Genomic DNA, 17,416 nt, shown 5'->3' on the forward strand with positions numbered 1-17,416 from the left:
ACAAAAACCCAACGTCAAAAACGTATGATTAGCACATAATTCTAAAGGGTATGATAGTCATTTTATCCTTAAATCCTTAGTGGAAGAACATGAATTGAAACCGAGTTTGAAACAAATATTTTATGAAAGTGAATCAGTTATCATTTATTTACTCCTTAAATTTCATGAAAATGACATGAAGTAAACTATCCAAGGCATTTCATTTACCGGCCACCAAAGGATATTTTCCACACTTTTTTACTACTGCTGCATATGCAGCCTATGAGAGAAAATTACCGGACACGCATTATTATGGTGCAGATGAAATGAATGTAGATGAACGTGAGGAACTTATAACATGGTACAATGAACACCAGAATGATAGTTCATTTTCCAAAAAGAATTGGCGAAATACTGTGTCTAGGAGGTCAATGTACTTCGACTAGCGTGTACATCTTATATGACCACTTTTGAAGCCGAAACACACGTGAAATTTTTCTGGAGGCTGTCACTTTGGTGAGTGCGTGTAACTTAGTATTTTGTCGAAATTTCTAAAAAGCAACACCATTAGCATTCTTCCTGTAAGACGATACCACCACAGAAATAATCTCGCATTGCATTGCAGTGGCTTGCCTACATTGAAGAAAGAGAAGAACATCGAATTATACATGCTGCAAGAGGAAAATAAATTTTTGTAGCTCCTTTTCATCTGGACAGCTACTATAAACATCTCGACACTGAGGAAGAACATGTGTATGAGTTCCAATGATGTAAATTCCACGAGTGCTCAGATTGTATCCTTACAGGCCGTAATCAGTCCACTTATGAAAATTTCGAAGAGACTATGAATTATCGCTACGAGAGAACACAACGTAAAATGAAATTATGATAGTCCATGGGGTATAAAGTGTACGAAATGTGAGAATGTGAATTCCGTTGTGTTAAAATCCAATCCAACGTTGGCTTCTTATTTAAGCATACATCCTCACATTAATAAAGCACCATTAAATAAATGAGTTTCTATGGCGGTCGTGTTAATACCGTTAAATTGTGCCGCGTAGCAAATGAAGATGAAAATCGATACTTGGACATTGTTTCTTTGTATCCGTATAGCAACAAATGTGGATGGTATTCAATAGGGCACCCACGAATTTATCTACAGGGAGATCCAGAAGTGCCTGCCATTCAAGATCTAAGCAATCGATAAATGATAAATAATGATAAATGGAACAATTTTTTATGAAAGTGTCATATCAGTTATCATAAATGATAGGTGATAACTGATATGACACTTTCATAAAATATTTGTTCCATTCAAGATCAAAGTCGGTTTCAATTCATATCCTTTCTCTAAAGACAGCTCACCAACTAAATGGACAAACAAGCAAAATCGTGTCGCGCTTCAAATGCCCTACAGTTAGTTGCTCACTAGTACGAGAGTATTTGGGTCATAATGATTGTATATGGGAAGTATCACGACTTGTCCATATCATTGGAACGGCGTCAGCTGGTAAGTTTGTAGATACTTCTACCAATTTGAGTTCAAAATTTCAGCCATTTTGTAAAGAAAATAGAATTTACTGAACAAATACTTGCGACGGGTTGGTAATATAACTCGCTATTTGCAATGATTAAAAGACGTGATGTTCATTGCCGCAGCTCAAACCCACCACTAGCATCTCTTCAATACCAAATCAATCACTGTACTTCCAAAACCACCGTATGATTTTCTATTTCCACATATATTTTCTTGAGGAGCTTCCTGGTGGCTATATAACTTCGGACCGGGAGATCCGGGATACATTTCCAGTAGGACCTCATATGTGGTTTGATTTCCAGTTAAGCTGTAGGTTCATGTCTCTCTCACTTTGGGTGCTGAAAGAGTAATAAACTTCATTAGAGTTGAGTATTGGATCCAGAAACGAGAGGAAGTGCGTTTCTTTTGCTCCTGAAAAGGAGATTGAGGGATCAGGAAAAATGTGCTTCGTGTGCAGTGTGCGGTACTGAAGTGTGTTTGAACGTTTGGTGTGTTATGAAAACAAAAGAAAACGGTGTAAATTGGACAAGTGGTTCATGAGTTATAAAAATGAAAATAACATTAATTCGTGATACAAAATATTGAAAGACAATTACACGTATCATTTAAAACACGAAGAAGTGTAAAATTAAAAACCTCAGCGTAATCATTTCCGGACTTGACATTCATTCATAACATGTGACTGTATGGACAATGTATAGGTGAGTAACTATGTTATTTCATGTTAGACTATGCCTGAAACTTTTAGATGCTCTTGAGTACTTGAAACGTTTTAATGCGATACTTACGTATCTCGTAACTTAAAAACTTTGCTGGCGCCCAACGGAATCGAAATCAGAGGTTGACTGACTTCTTCTCCTCTCCGATTTATATGTGTCTCGTTTTTGGAAGTTAAAATTCTGTTGACTTTAAAAGAGCTTCTTAGGCATATTTGCTGACATTAATTAAAACACAGATGAATTACCCCACTGAAAGAATGAATGTGAGAGTGGTATTAAATATCTAAATACGATTTCATATTATTTATTTATTGAATCATGTTTCATTATAGTCTATGCTGTTAGTTTTATGTTTCTTAGTTTATTTTTCTTAGAAATAAGTTACTCTTTACATATACAAATATAATTGTATTTCTTTATTTGAAAAAATACGACAAGTGTGGATTTTTTAGGTATAGTATAGAATAATCACTTGTTTGGTTTGTCACTACAGAACTACAAGTGCATCATAGAAATAGGAAACATTTACGTGCATCAAATGGCGCGTTAATATGGATAAATTTCGTTTTTGTCACTGATGCGCAGCATTTTCAACCCGAGAGAACTATCGAAAATAAAAACCGGTTATTTGAGACATGTAAATGCATTGTGGTTTAAGATTACTCGATTGATGCAGATTTTTGCATCTGTACTGATGCCTTTCTTCTTAATGAGAGCATCACCTGTCGTGATTTGTTTGGAGCTAGTCTCCAGCACTTGCTGCTCATGCTCGACTGGTTTTCGTGTTGTTATGGAGCGAATTCTGACTTGTTATTGTGTGTGTCCATTTGTTTAGTGCTAACTGCTAAGAAAAACGGAGGTAAGTATATATTAAAATATATTACTGTGTTAGGTAACAAAAGTATGTAGTTATTAAAAAGAGTACCTTTAGCAAAACAAAAAGAGACAAAGCCATAAGGGATCCTCAGAAGGAACTCGTTTCCTGCACAAATCCACAAACGAGTGAACAAATATTTAGATTAACTACAGTATATACTGTATGTTCAAAGGAAACTCGCTTGCTTGTGATTGCTTTCCAAGGAGTGAAAAAAATCACTTGACAAAAATCATCGTATAAACACACCAGTAATTCGTGACGAGTGCATGCAAGTGACTCATGCTAACATTTTTGGAAGCATGTCATGCTGGCGGCCGCTATCTTGTTCCGCTATCCCGAGTTCAAAATTGTTATCATTAACAATAGGCAGATAATGTGATACATAACCATGGGTTAGAATTGTCTGTGGAGTGTCAAGTATGCAATCAAATTAAATTCACATGCATAGTAAACATGAATTAAGTAAAGTTGACTGATAACTCCCTCCTCATTACATTTGGTGCCTTAACCCCCTTTGCTACTCGCCTGTCTTCACTAATTGATTCCTTCCCTTCACAGTGTTTCACGAAACAGATCTTGAACCCGGTAGAGCTCACATCTGACGCGTTGGGTCCATGGGTCGATCCCAGCTACTGTCAAGTGGCTTTTGGGTGGACAAACACCGTGTGCGTGGTTACTCTCAATGTTCTCCCGTTCCATCCCACTTTCTTTATTCAACCATTATCACCTATCTCATCATCACCTCGGTGAAAAAACGCAGGACGTTAAACAAACTGCTTTTCATGAAAATATCCTAGCAAAAATGACTAACAGTCTTTTAGACTACACGGAGACGATATTCGTGCTGAAAACGTTTCTAAACAAACATGTTATGAAGTTATGAGATTTACTATGCTATGTTATAGTAAATATCCTGCGAGGAATGGAACGTCTAAAAAGAAATAAATAAACACTCAACGTTTACTTTGCGTACCTTGAATGTAGAAAAAGTTTATAAGCGCCAATGTTCAAAGAGTTTTCAATATTCAGATTCGCCTGTTCCTTTCTTCTTAACTAACGGGTTACAATAGGAAGAGTTGCAAGTATAAGTCACGTTGCGATGTTAGTAATTTATTAAACTTAAAGCAAGTTATACTAAAGTAAGCAGTACTTAAAGGAATATTTAATTAAAGTTATAGTTAACTATTGTACTTACCCAGGCTTTTGATTTCCTTCCATTGTTCTTTTTAGTTGTAAACAAACCTCGTTCAGAAAATGATTCTTTTTCTTCTTCTTCTTCACCAATGTAATGCCCGAGGCTACATATACCGTTGGTTAGTAAGTTATATCATGGAAAATATAGGATGAGAGGCGTTACGACCTCCCACGCCGTGACAGGATACGCATAAACAGACTCGCAAGCAAACGACAGTTGTTCTTTGCTCGATGACGTCACTCATGATGAATGAAAGAAGTGTTCATAGGCGGTCAGGATCTCACATGCAGATGGACGTATTAAACATATAGCTGATGTATATGTATGTAAAATACGGAAGACTGTTAGGTGTTAGATATCCTGCAGCGACATGACGTAATGTCTAAGTGTGTAAAAGGAAAGAATTATGTAGTATATGTATAATGTATGCTCCGTACAGATTTCCGTACTAAACGTAAGGATTCCATATATTTGTACAACATATCGCTGTCCGGATAACGCATTTTTCTCAGTGTAATAACTAAGGATATATGAAAGTAGAAACAAAATGTGCAAATGCGGTGGGGATTAAAAGACTTGCTAGGAAGTTCCAAAGCTGAAGCCTCAAAATACTAATACGAACTAGTATTGCTAACGAAACGAGAAACTTCTCGGCCCGAAAAGAGACAAGACTGGAATCGACAAGTACATTTTCGAATTCGAGAAGATAAGAAACAATCGAGCCTCGTGGGCAACATCAGTTCACCCAAGTCATATCTCGAACACTGTTTTATTGTTACATTAGTCATGTATAAAAATTATAAATTGATAAAGAAATTGTACGAACACGATGAATAGCATTTATCAATATTTAAAGATACATTAATCACTACGCGATGCACTTCAATAATAAATACAGCACCGTCTATATATTCTCATAACTTTTATGGACCTCGAGTAAAGCGAAAGGACACTGATAACTTCTACATGAAATTGAAATTAAAATCAATGCATATATTTGTACATAAAGTTTCAAAACGAGACGAGACGATAAAAGATTCTTGAGAATGTATACGAGACAGAATACTTCGAGAATCAAGACCAGACGAGACTTCTACAAAATTTATGAGGAGGTTCAATGTCGGACTGAACCCCACGGTAGGAGTCGTAGAAAAGGGGCTCCATTCTGTTTGTTCTTTTGTAAATTAAGGCTATAAAAAATCGGATGGTACCCGCTAAATCGAAGTACTAGAGTGCTCGCCTTTGGTATTAGAGATCTGTAAATGTATTCTACTAAAAGGGTTGAGAAACGTTAAACTAAAAACAATCATTCATTTATTTCAAGTTAATTCATTACACTGTTAGACCGTTTATCTTTGATGTGAGAGGTTCCTAGTTCGACTGCGGGCCTTGTGAGGCTATGGTGATTAATGTTGTGTTTGTAATTTTCTTTTATTTCTTTCATTAATTATTCTATAATAAAATTCTGTCTCAGTTAACCTTCAACACATAACATGGGACATTAAGTTAAAACTTAATGAAACTTACTTAAAATCATATATTTAGTTTTACGTTCCACGCTTATACCCTTTTACGTTAAAGTAGACGCATGACTACTTAAAAGATAAATGATTATGAAAGACTTGGTGCACATAACAAATGTGGAAGGAAACAGGAAAACCTGAAAAAAAACTCATGAAGAGGAACTGTCTACATCAATAATCTTACTTCGAGTTTCGATTGGTATTGAACCAGGGACCTCACGTACCCCTAACACATTGTGCTTATTTAAGTTATTAGAGGAAATTGTTCTTTATTATGGATGCTCTTCAAAATTGCCCAGACCCACAAAAAATGAAGAATGTTTGTAATATAAAAATTATTTTTTTTAAATGAACAATGCAAATACGTTAAAATAATAATTTATAATGAAATTAATTATTCACTGTGACACTCTGAAGACAAACAATGATACAGGAAGCGAAACATGCCATTCTCAAGCGCACGTAACGATAAGCAAAAGGAACATTGACCTATTCTATGCACAAAAAATAATATCCAAGTTTTTTCTCGAGATGTTAAAGTTATGTCACAGAAATCTTCATCCCCTTTGTTTTGTTTCCTAGAAGTAAAGTTGGATTATTTTGAAGTCAGTCTTCCTTATGAGCATCTGGGATAGTAATATGTGGACCTACAACTTAATGTACGACTTGAACTAGATGAGAAGATACACAATGTCTTAATGATAGAGCGCTTACCTCAGATGCTTAGGGTTCCTGGTTCGATCTCCAAGCGAATGGATAACATCATGTCCGTGAGTTTTCTTGGATCAGTTTTACACAAATCCTGAGGGGGACACTTCGCGAACGTGCCTTGTAAGTCAAATCCTTTTACTTGCTTTCTAAGAATTGTATTGAATTCGTCAGAGACATCCCCATGACACTTCACTAACCTATGTGTTAATTAGTTTCGTATATAGTTCTTGCGATTTATTCAATTAGCTTTATTATCATTCGTTGTGATGGTCTCTCTTTGAGAACTTTATAACAAGTTGGACCATAATTCATGAAAGTTTCGCAACATAAAATCTCAACCATTTGAATGAAGTTAATGTAAATGTTCGCTGCAACGTTTAAAGTCATTTGTTTTGGCAATTCAAGATTAACTTGCGAAAAATGTAAGACTATATAAAAATTGTTAACAGTGTCAATGATGAGTTGGAACTTCGCGACCAAAGAGTCATCACGTGAATGATAAAATATTCATAATATTCTGAGTGATGAAAAATCAAGAAATATAAAATGTAAGTAATTTAGAATTAAGAAAAACATTCTAATTTCTTTTTTTCGTAAAAATGACAAACGCGTAGCAAAATTAACAAAAAGAAAGGAAGTTGTAGGTGTTTAAGAAATAAACAATAATTTGGTACATTTAATTTTATGCTATTGATTTCCAAAATGGCAAGCTTAAGATTTAGAAGGTTTTGACAGGAGGACGTTAGTTCAACATTTTATTTCTTGTGACAGTTTCGATATTTTTATTCTAGTATGTATTTAAAATAATAGTACTGTTATAATACATTTTGAGCAGAATAACGTTTTGGTGTGTCGTATTGAGTCATGGATAATCTATGCGGAACACTGCTCTACTGCACTAAGTCGTTGGTAACACGGAGGTAAAGTTTTACGTTCCACGATTATACAGGTTAGACCTGACTATGGGTTTGACCTGACTATGGGCTCGCGACGTCTAAAAATTGAAATGTCTTGTGATAAAATGGAACTCACAGCTGTTATGCAAAAAGTATTTTTTCAGTTACTAAAAAGAAAGCAATTAGAAATTATACTTACGTTTGTAAATTTGAATATTTTCTTTACTAAATTTCTGCCCTGAAGCCGGTCAACCGTTATATAGGACTACTTCAGGTGAGAGGAATTCCTTCTTTGTTAGGGCATTTTTCTCAAAAGGAGTTGTACATTAACTATACGACGCCACGAAATTTCCTGGATTTCATCTTCCAGTGGCGAAAAGCTCCCACCACTACCTACCGCCAATTTCAGATTTCTTTTAAATTATCTTGAAAGATAGATCGCAACAGAGAAACAAGAACGTTGCTTTGATTCAATCAATTTGTGAAAAAATAAAAAAAAATGACATATACACACAACATTGGTTTATAACCGCTCCCTTTGCAGCAAAGATAAGAACAACTCTGAAACAATAATATAGAACTGTGGTCTTATTGTTGAAGCAAGTTTTTTCCTCCTTTAATTTTCCATGAGTGATCAATTAAAAAAAAATAAATAAATAAACTTGGGACTTGCTGTATTGTTAAGCAACAACGAGAAACTACACTCGATGTTCTTTTTCTTCAATAGCAAGATAAAAGCACGGTTTAACTGCCCGTCACCACCCCTCAATAAAGCAGTGATATTTGAAGAAATATAAAGTTTCATATCTAAGGAAATGTAAATAATAATACAGGTAAGATGTAATTTCATTTTTCCAATATGCATATATCTGTTTAGGCCACATGTATTTCAAAATATTGATTTAAGATTTTGGGACCCTTCTTTGTAGAATCTATTTGAAGATTGTATTAAATACGTAAATAAATACGTAAATAAATAAATACATAAATAAATACCTAAATAAATAAATTTCGATTCGAAACCGAAGCCAATCGTTTGTTTTTCGTTTGTTATTGATTGTTTTGAAGAAGAAATCGTTTGTTTCGAAAAACGTACAGAAATATTAAAAAAATTAAGTTTGGGGGCCAACTTCACGCTAGCCCCCACTTTCAAATTTCGATTCGAAACCGAAGCCAATCGTTTGTTTTTCGTTTGTTATTGATTGTTTTGAAGAGGAAATCGTTTGTTTCGAAAAACGTACAGAAATATTAAAAAAATAAAGTTTGGGGGCCAACTTCACGCTAGCCCCCACTTTCAAATTACGAATCGAAACCGAAGCCAATCGTTTGTTTTTCGTTTGTTATTGATTGTTTTGGAGAAAAAAATCGTTTGTTTCGAAAATCGTACAGAAATATTCAAAAAATAAAGTTGAGGGCCAACTTCACACTTGCCCCCACTTTTAAATTTCAATTCGAAACCGAAGCCAATCGTTTGTTTTTTGTTTTTAATTGTTTTGAAGAAAAAATGGTTTGATTCGAAAAAAAAACTACGGAGATTTTCACTAAATAAAATTTGATGGTGGGCAAATTCCTACTGGGCTCTCTAGTATGAAATTTCGACTCGAAACCGAAGCCAATCGTCTGTTATTGATTGTTTTGAAGAGAAAATCGTTTGTTTCGGAAACGTAGGACATATTCAGAATATAAAGGTGATGAGGCCAACTTCACACTGGCCTTCCACTTTCATATTTGGACTCAAAATCGACGCCAATCGTTCGTTTTTCGCTTGTTATTGATTGTGTTGAAGAAGAACTCGTCTGTTTCGGAAAACGTACGAACATATTCTCAGAATATAGTTGGGGGGCCGATTTCACGGGGGGTTTACCTATAAGAAATCCACCCCTCAAAAATTTTGCCGTACCTTTTGATTTCATATTAAGGTAACCAAGAAAGTACTTTTTTTGTGGAGATTGTGTCCAAGTGACCCTCACACCGTGAGTTGAATGCGAATGGACATAAAGCGAAGGTCAGTAGCTGGTGTGGATACGAGGGGAGGCTGGAAAGTTCATGAAATCACCAAGAAGAAATTTACGTGGAAGAACCATTTTAATACACTATTCAACGTATTCCCCTCGAAGCTCAATACACTTTTCACAACGATATTGCAACATTTCTAACCCTTGCAAATAGAAGCTCTTGACCTGCTGTGCAAACCAGTCCTCCACCTCCGCGATCAGTGCCTCATCGGATGGAAAATGTTTGCCTTTGAGATGTGGTAGTCGGACGGGGCCAGATCAGGTGAGTAGAGTGGGTGAGGTACACAGGTGAAGCCCAGATCCACCAGTAATTGCATGATTTGATGAGCCTTGTAGGAGGGAGCATTGTCTTGCAGAAAGTGAACACCACTGCTCTCTTTTCTTCGACTATTTTTCTTCAGAGCCTCCTTCAGCTCAATCAAATATTTGGAATAAACTCTAGGATTCATGGTTTCACCCTTTTTAAAATATTTGATAAGGATGACACCGTCCTTATACCAAAACTCCGATGTAAGCATCTTCCCAGCTAATTTTTGGCTTCGGAACTTCTAGGGTCGAGGAGATCCACTGTGGCACCACTCCATGGATTGTTGTTTAGTCTCTCTATTACAGTAGTGCATCCATGTTTCATTTTCTGTTACCAGACTGCGCAAGAACTCACCAGGGTTTTGAAACTTTTGAAAAATTTCCTGTGGCATCTGCACCCGTGCTCTCTTCTGGTCAGCATTCAAACATTTTGGGTTCCATTTGGCACTGACCCTCCGCATGCGCAAATATTCTGCTATTATGATACCTACACGCTGACGCGATATCCCCACACACGCAGCAATGTTTTTGATTGATATATGCCTATCCTCCATAATCATGTCATGCATTTTGTCTGTTTTCCGTGGTCACTGCATTTGAAGACCTGCCTGAGCGAGGTTCATGTTCAGTCTTACGATGACCAGTCTTAAAACTCCTCACTCACTTCGCTACTGTTTTATATACAGGAGCATGTTTCCCCAAAGTACACTGCAAAGTTTTATGAATTTCCGTAGAGGATTTGTCTTGCAGCACAAAAACCTTAATGACACTGCGAAGCTCATTCTTCTCGAATTTCCTTAGATCCTCAGCCATATCTTTTTACAGAACCTGTAACAAAACAAACAACAATGATAAAATGATCATATACGGGATGAGAGGTTCACAATATATGACCTTTCTAATGACTATAATGATATGTTTCAATTTTTATTTCTTCTTGGTGATTTTCATGAGTTACTCAGCCCCCGTCGTATATCCAACATACTACCTGCTTGTGGAAGTTTTGTTACACCGTGAATTTCTGTAAGGACAGAATGAACGTGGGACCTCCACAGAGCGTCATGAGGGCGTGTATGCTGTACAAGGTCAAACTGAGCGGAGCGGAAGATATACCAGACCTTTCGAGAAGGTGTCGTGACTATGACAGTGCAGCGGTACTTTAACAAGTGTAAGAACGGTGACGAAACACTCGAAGACGCACTATCTGCCGGAAGACCAACAGGTGTACGAAATGAAGATCTTCAGGCAGCAATTGAAGCAAACAGTGGCTAGACATGTGAGGAACTGGGACTACAGTTCAATGAGAGTGGAGAGACCATTTGGTAGCACCTCCATCCACAGGAAATGATTAAGCCTCTTATTCAAAAACAGGGTACAAATATGACAGATGTGATATCTCCTGATCAGAGGTTGTTTGCCACTTTGCGTTATCTTGTGTGCGGAAACACGTACGAGGACTAACATTTGAAACAGCCATTGCACCCCAGACGCTTCGACAAATTATTATAGAAACAAGTGAGGCCGCAATTTTCAGACTTTTGTTTTTATAATCTTCACTCTTTACCTTCCACAGTTCAGGTAAATTTCGATAAAGTTCAATAAATTCTCTCCAGAATTCTTGAATCCTATTCATTGACGCCACAACGCAAGAAATAAGCGTTTGTATAATAGGCCTTCTGCTCGGAAATAAATCTCGTGTTTGCACAAACATGCCCATACACGGTCCATGTGATTGCGCAAACATCATGTTCGTGTAAACAATTTTCGAACGAGTCCGATGTGGAAAATGTTACAAACGTTTGCGCAAACAGTTCATACAGCAGCATACACGGTCAAACTGTTTGCACAAACAGCCTTGTTTGCGCAAACCGTGGACCGTGTATGGGCCCTATTAGTTGTTACTTTCTTTCGTGGACCGTAGTTAGTTGTGATTCAAGTCTGTTGTCAGTAACACTAAAAACCAAGAGGAGCTGATAAGCGAAACTGATGTTCCACAAAAACTTGCACGGACATCAACATAACGGGATTTTAGTTATTATTGCAAAGGAATATTTACATCGTTTAGTTATAAAGAAAGGTGAATGTTTGAATTAAAGAAAATCAAGAGGGGGGGGGAAAGTAGCCCTGGAAATTAGGTAGGGCAAGAGGATGCTTCCTTTCTCTCCTATGAATAGAATAAAAGGTTAGATTCACTGCTAAGTTTTTGTGTGTATCGTATCACATAAGATTCACCAGTCTATATAAGTTGCCATTAAAACTGCAATCAATATATTTGAGCTTCAACTTGTTTCAACATTTTCTTTCAGGTAAAAACGTACACAGGTCAGTGTTGGGAAGTAACGTAACGCAAATAACGCGTTACTTTTTAAGTAACGTTTTCTAGTAACGCGTTACATTTTTTCCAAAGTAACTGTAACGGTAACGCGTTACAAATTTTTAAGTAACGTACCTAGTTTGCGTTACTTTTTTCGCGTTACATTTCGGATGTGTAACCACAATATATGTATATTTTTTGGGAAACAAATGTTTCTTTCCTGTAAGTGAATTTCTCAGAATGGAACAATAGAGCATGAACGATGTCAGTGACCGACAATTCCTGCACTGTTCGCCTTTCCCCGTTTCGCCTTATGACCTCTAGCAATGAAATTTGCATGTAAAACCTGCTATCACTTTTCATCTTAATGTAAGGCGGAACGAGAAATCTCGATGTGCATTTTCCCGTTTCGCCTTACGACCTTTACGTTGGTAGGCTTGCAGATACATTCATAGATACAATTTGATTTGTTTATTTACATAACAAAATATAGTGCCACTTGCTGCTTTTGGAACATGAGGACAGCCTCAGGGAAATCACGTGTACTGATTGCAAGCACCTGGAAGATTTTGTCTTAGATTTTGACAGCTCCAAATCAATACATTCATTGAGTGAACTACGAGTGCAATGGTACTGGTAGTCTATTTTACTTTGAATGGTGTTGTTTTTTATAAAGTTGGAGAACGAAAATATTTTATCGTTCGGACATTTGAAAGAATACTTTTTCTTAAAAGCTGAAGATGATGGTGAACAGCAATGGCGTATTTAGGGGGGCTTCCGGGCTTAACTCCCCGAAATCTTACTTCTATAGTAAAGTATATGAAATATCTTGCAGAATTTTCACATTTTCAGGCAACCCCCCCGAAACAAAATCGTAAATACGCCACTGGTGAACAGAGTTTAAAAGTAAAGTGGTGCCCCGGCGGGAAATATTTATCAACAACTAGTGCGCCATAATTAACGACATTCAGTAAGGGGTTAATATGAATAAACTGTGTTCTGATGAGCAGGCCAACTTTATTGATGTAGTGTTGATGATATGTAATATTAGGGTTCTTTTAGGTCAGTTTGCATATCCTAAAGTCCTGTTGATTATAGAGTTTGGAACAACTTGTTTTAAAAAGCACGTATCGATTTTAGACTTATTGGCAAATTTTGGTTCACCCCCAGTTCATGTGTTCTCATTTTGTCAGTTGTAGCGTAATGTTTCTCTATATTCTGTGTTTTTAATTTTACATAGCAACATTGTTATTATTATATAGTTAGTTTAGAAGAATAATAATAAGCAACCATTCTTTCTAACACATAGGGATGGGCACGAGTCAAGGTAAAACTCGACTCGAATCCAAGTCGAGTCAAAAGAAATATACTCCAGTCGAGTTCCGAGCCGATTGACTGTTTTTGGCGTCGAGTTTCGAGTCGAGTCGAGTTTGATAAATGCCTCGCTCGTTTCAACTTGTTTTGAAATCATGGCCTGATTACACTGGAAAGCGAAAGCCATGAGAAATGTAAGCTAAGCAGTAATATGGAATACTTTTAGTGGTGCTCACGAGAGGGAACACTGCTCGCATCTCGTCTCGTCTCGATAGCGAGACTACAAGAGATATTTTATAACAAGCTTAGCTCGGCTCGGCTTAACTGAGTCGATGGCTCGAGATATCTCGCTTGGGGCGAACCATCGGCTCGAGCTGGCTTGGTTAAGATAAGCCATCTGCTCGGTTCGACTCAACTGAGCGAAGGGCTCTAGCTGACTCGGTTGGGTGAGCTGTTGGCTCAGCTCACTTCTCAGTTTGGGTCGAGAGTGAATGAGCTGTGAGCCGATCTGCTCGAGTCATTGACAGTTCTAAACCCGGGCCGAGCATTTTTGAAGATATTTGGCCAGTGCCCTATAACTTTTAACAATGTTTGGCTCGAGCCCGAATACTCAATCTAGACCCTCAACCCAAATTCAGAAGCTCGTGAACAATGTCCTTGACTCCTAGACTTTATTGCTACCGAGGTTGGCAATCAACTATTTTTTTAGTATTCATATATAAACACCTATCTTTCATGGTTATATACCGTGTTGTTATAATAATAATAATAATAATAATATTATTATTATTAATAATAATAATAATAATAATAATAAGACGAAGAAGAAGAAGAAGTATAGTAGTAGTGCCATTGATAATAATTCTATTGTCTATGTAAGATACTTGAAGAGAGTACTCGAAACTATACACCAGATTTGGCTTGACTCGACTCGAAACTCGACCCGAATTCGAGTCGAGTTGGAGGAAATTTTTCAAGCCGAGTTATTGGGTCGAGCTCAAAGATGTCTGTTTCTAGTCGAATCGAGTTTCAAAGAAAACTTGCTCGAATTCACTCGTGCCCATCACTACGAGTAACGCAGTATGGCATTTTAGTCAATGTTACATGACATTAAAATGTTCATATAGTTGTCAAGTAAAAATCTGTCCTTGCATTTACATAAATCGATTCAGAACGTGCAATAATAATAATAATAATAATAATAATAATAATAATAATAATAATAATAATAATAATAATAATAATAATAATAATAATAATAATAATAATAATAATAATAATAGCTTGAAATTAGAGATAGCATTAAAAGTTCAGCAATAGAAAAATTGGGACACGCGGAAATACGTAGGAACAAACCATGGTTCGACCAAGAATGCATTAAACTAGCAGAGAAGAGAAAACAGGCAAAATTACGGTGGCTACAAAATCCGAATGAAACAACTACACAAAATTTCGCAGATATCAGGCGGGAAACTTCCAAAACTTTTAGAACAAAGAAACGGGATTTTTTGAAAGCTAAAATTAAGGAACTTGAAGATAATAGTAAAAATAAAAATATTCGGGACATGTATAAGGGGATCAGCGAATTTAAGAATGGCTATCAACCTCGTGCTTATATATTAAAGAAATCTGACGGAACAGTTCTCACTGATACGGATAGCCTCTTAAATAGATGGAAAGATTTCTTTGACGATTTGCTGAACACGCAGCCAAAAACTAATGTGCGTGGAGAAAAGGAGATACACACCGCAGAACCATATATTCCAGAACCCAATCGAATAGAAGTGGAAGCCGCTATAAAGAAATTGAAGAAACATAAATCTCCGGGTGTAGATGAAATTCCGGCTGAGTTAATTTTAGCTGGAGGCGAAAAATTGTGGAACAAGATACACAAACTCATTCTCCTTATCTGGAACAAGGAAGAATTGCCACAAGAGTGGAAAGAATCAATCATTGTTCCAATTCACAAGAAAGGCGACAAAACTGACTGTAATAATTATCGAGGCATTTCTCTTCTGTCAACATCCTATAAAATACTTTCAAATATTCTGTTAGCAAGATTGACCCCATACGCAGATGAAATTATTGGAGATTATCAGTGCGGATTTAGACGAAATCGATCAACTATCGACCAAATATTTACCATTCGCCAAATACTCGAAAAGAAGTGGGAATACAATACCCCGGTACATCAAATATTTATTGATTTTAGAAAAGCTTACGACTCGGTTAGGAGAGAAACATTATACAACGTTCTTACAGAACTTGGAATACCGAGAAAGCTAATTAGATTAATTAAGATATGTTTAAGTGAATCCCAAAGTAAAGTCCGGGTAGGAAAATTTTTGTCCACGAGCTTCCACGTTGAGAATGGCCTGAAACAAGGAGATGCGTTGTCGCCATTATTATTTAACTTTGTGCTGGAATACGCCATAAGGAAAATCAAAGATAGCAACCAGGGCCTAGAGTTGAACGGCATTCACCAGGTTATGGCATATGCTGATGATGTAAATTTAATAGGGGATGATAGGAGAACAGTAGAAATAAATGCAGAGATCTTATTAAACACGTGCAGGGACATGGGTTTAGAAGTAAATGCAGAGAAAACTAAATACATGGAAGTGCGTCGGGACCGTAATACGGCAAATTGTGGGGGCGTTAAAATATTAAATAATACTTTTGATAAAGTGGATAGTTTCAAATATTTAGGATCAATATTAACAGATGAAAATCATATTCACGAAGAAATTAAATGTCGACTAAAAGCAGGGAATTCGTGTTACTATTCGGTTCAAAATCTATTGTCGTCGCGAATTCTGTCGAAGAATTTGAAGCTTAAAATATATAAAACGATAATCATGCCTGTTGTTCTGTATGGTTGTGAAACATGGTCGCTTACTCTGAGGGAAGAACATAGACTGAAAGTATTTGAGAAGAGGATCCTGAGACGAATATTCGGACCCAAGAGGAACGAGAATGGGGAATGGCGGAAACTTCATAACGAGGAACTACATAATTTATATGGTCTACCCAACATTGTTAGGGTCGTCAAGTCTAGGAGGCTTAGGTGGGCAGGTCATGTAGCTAGAATGGAAGAAGGTAGAAACGCTTTCAAAGTCTTGACTGGTAGACCCATAGGAAAACGACCATTAGGAAGACCTAGGCGCAGATGGGAGGACAATATTAAGATGGATCTCGCAGAGATAGGAATACAAAGTAGAAACTGGATGCAATTAGCTAAGGATAGAAGTCAGTGGAGAGCTTTTGTGAACGCGGCACTGAACCTCCGGGTTCCATAGGCCATAGAGTTAGTAATAATAATAGCAGTAGTAATTGTAGTATGGAAAATTGAAGTAATAAGATTTTTTGACATATTCAAAATTTCGGACCTAAAAGTAACGCGTTAGTAACGCGTTACTTTCGAAGTAAAGTAACAGTTACTTTTTTGAGGCAAGTAACGTGTTACTAACGCGTTACATTTTAAGAGAAAGTAAAGTAACTTGTAACGCGTTACATTTTAACAAGTAACTTACCCAACACTGACACAGATAAAAATTAATATTTTCATTTTCTAAAATGAAATCAGATAAGTTGAAATGAGATTGCAAATATTCAAGGTGTGTTTGCAGAAGTGTAATTTCTGATTTGCCTTCGGGGGGAGGGGTAAGATCCTACACCAACATACGAGTTTCACGTTTTTTTCCCAGTATGTTAGTAGACAATCGATTAAACTATATTTAATTCTCAAACTCTGGTGGGCAATTACCCCTCTGCTTCCTAGTGTTGTGCATAGCTCCCAAAACAAAATCCTAAATACGCCATTGACTGTAGTGTATGTAAGCAAACCTAATATATTTTGATTTGCATTTCAAAGAACCATACCTTATTCGAAACCTCCGGGTGGGTGGAATTGCAAATCACCCCTTTCCCCCGTTGCAGGCGGTCTAGGTTTTGAGAATGTTATAGTCGCATAATATGTATTACTAAACGTATCCGTTGATCGGTGACACGCACCACACAATACGTCTGA

The sequence above is a fragment of the Thermobia domestica genome, chromosome 13, assembly GCF_964235325.1.
Source record: "Thermobia domestica chromosome 13, izTheDome1.hap1.1, whole genome shotgun sequence".
Lineage (NCBI taxonomy): Eukaryota > Metazoa > Arthropoda > Insecta > Zygentoma > Lepismatidae > Thermobia > Thermobia domestica.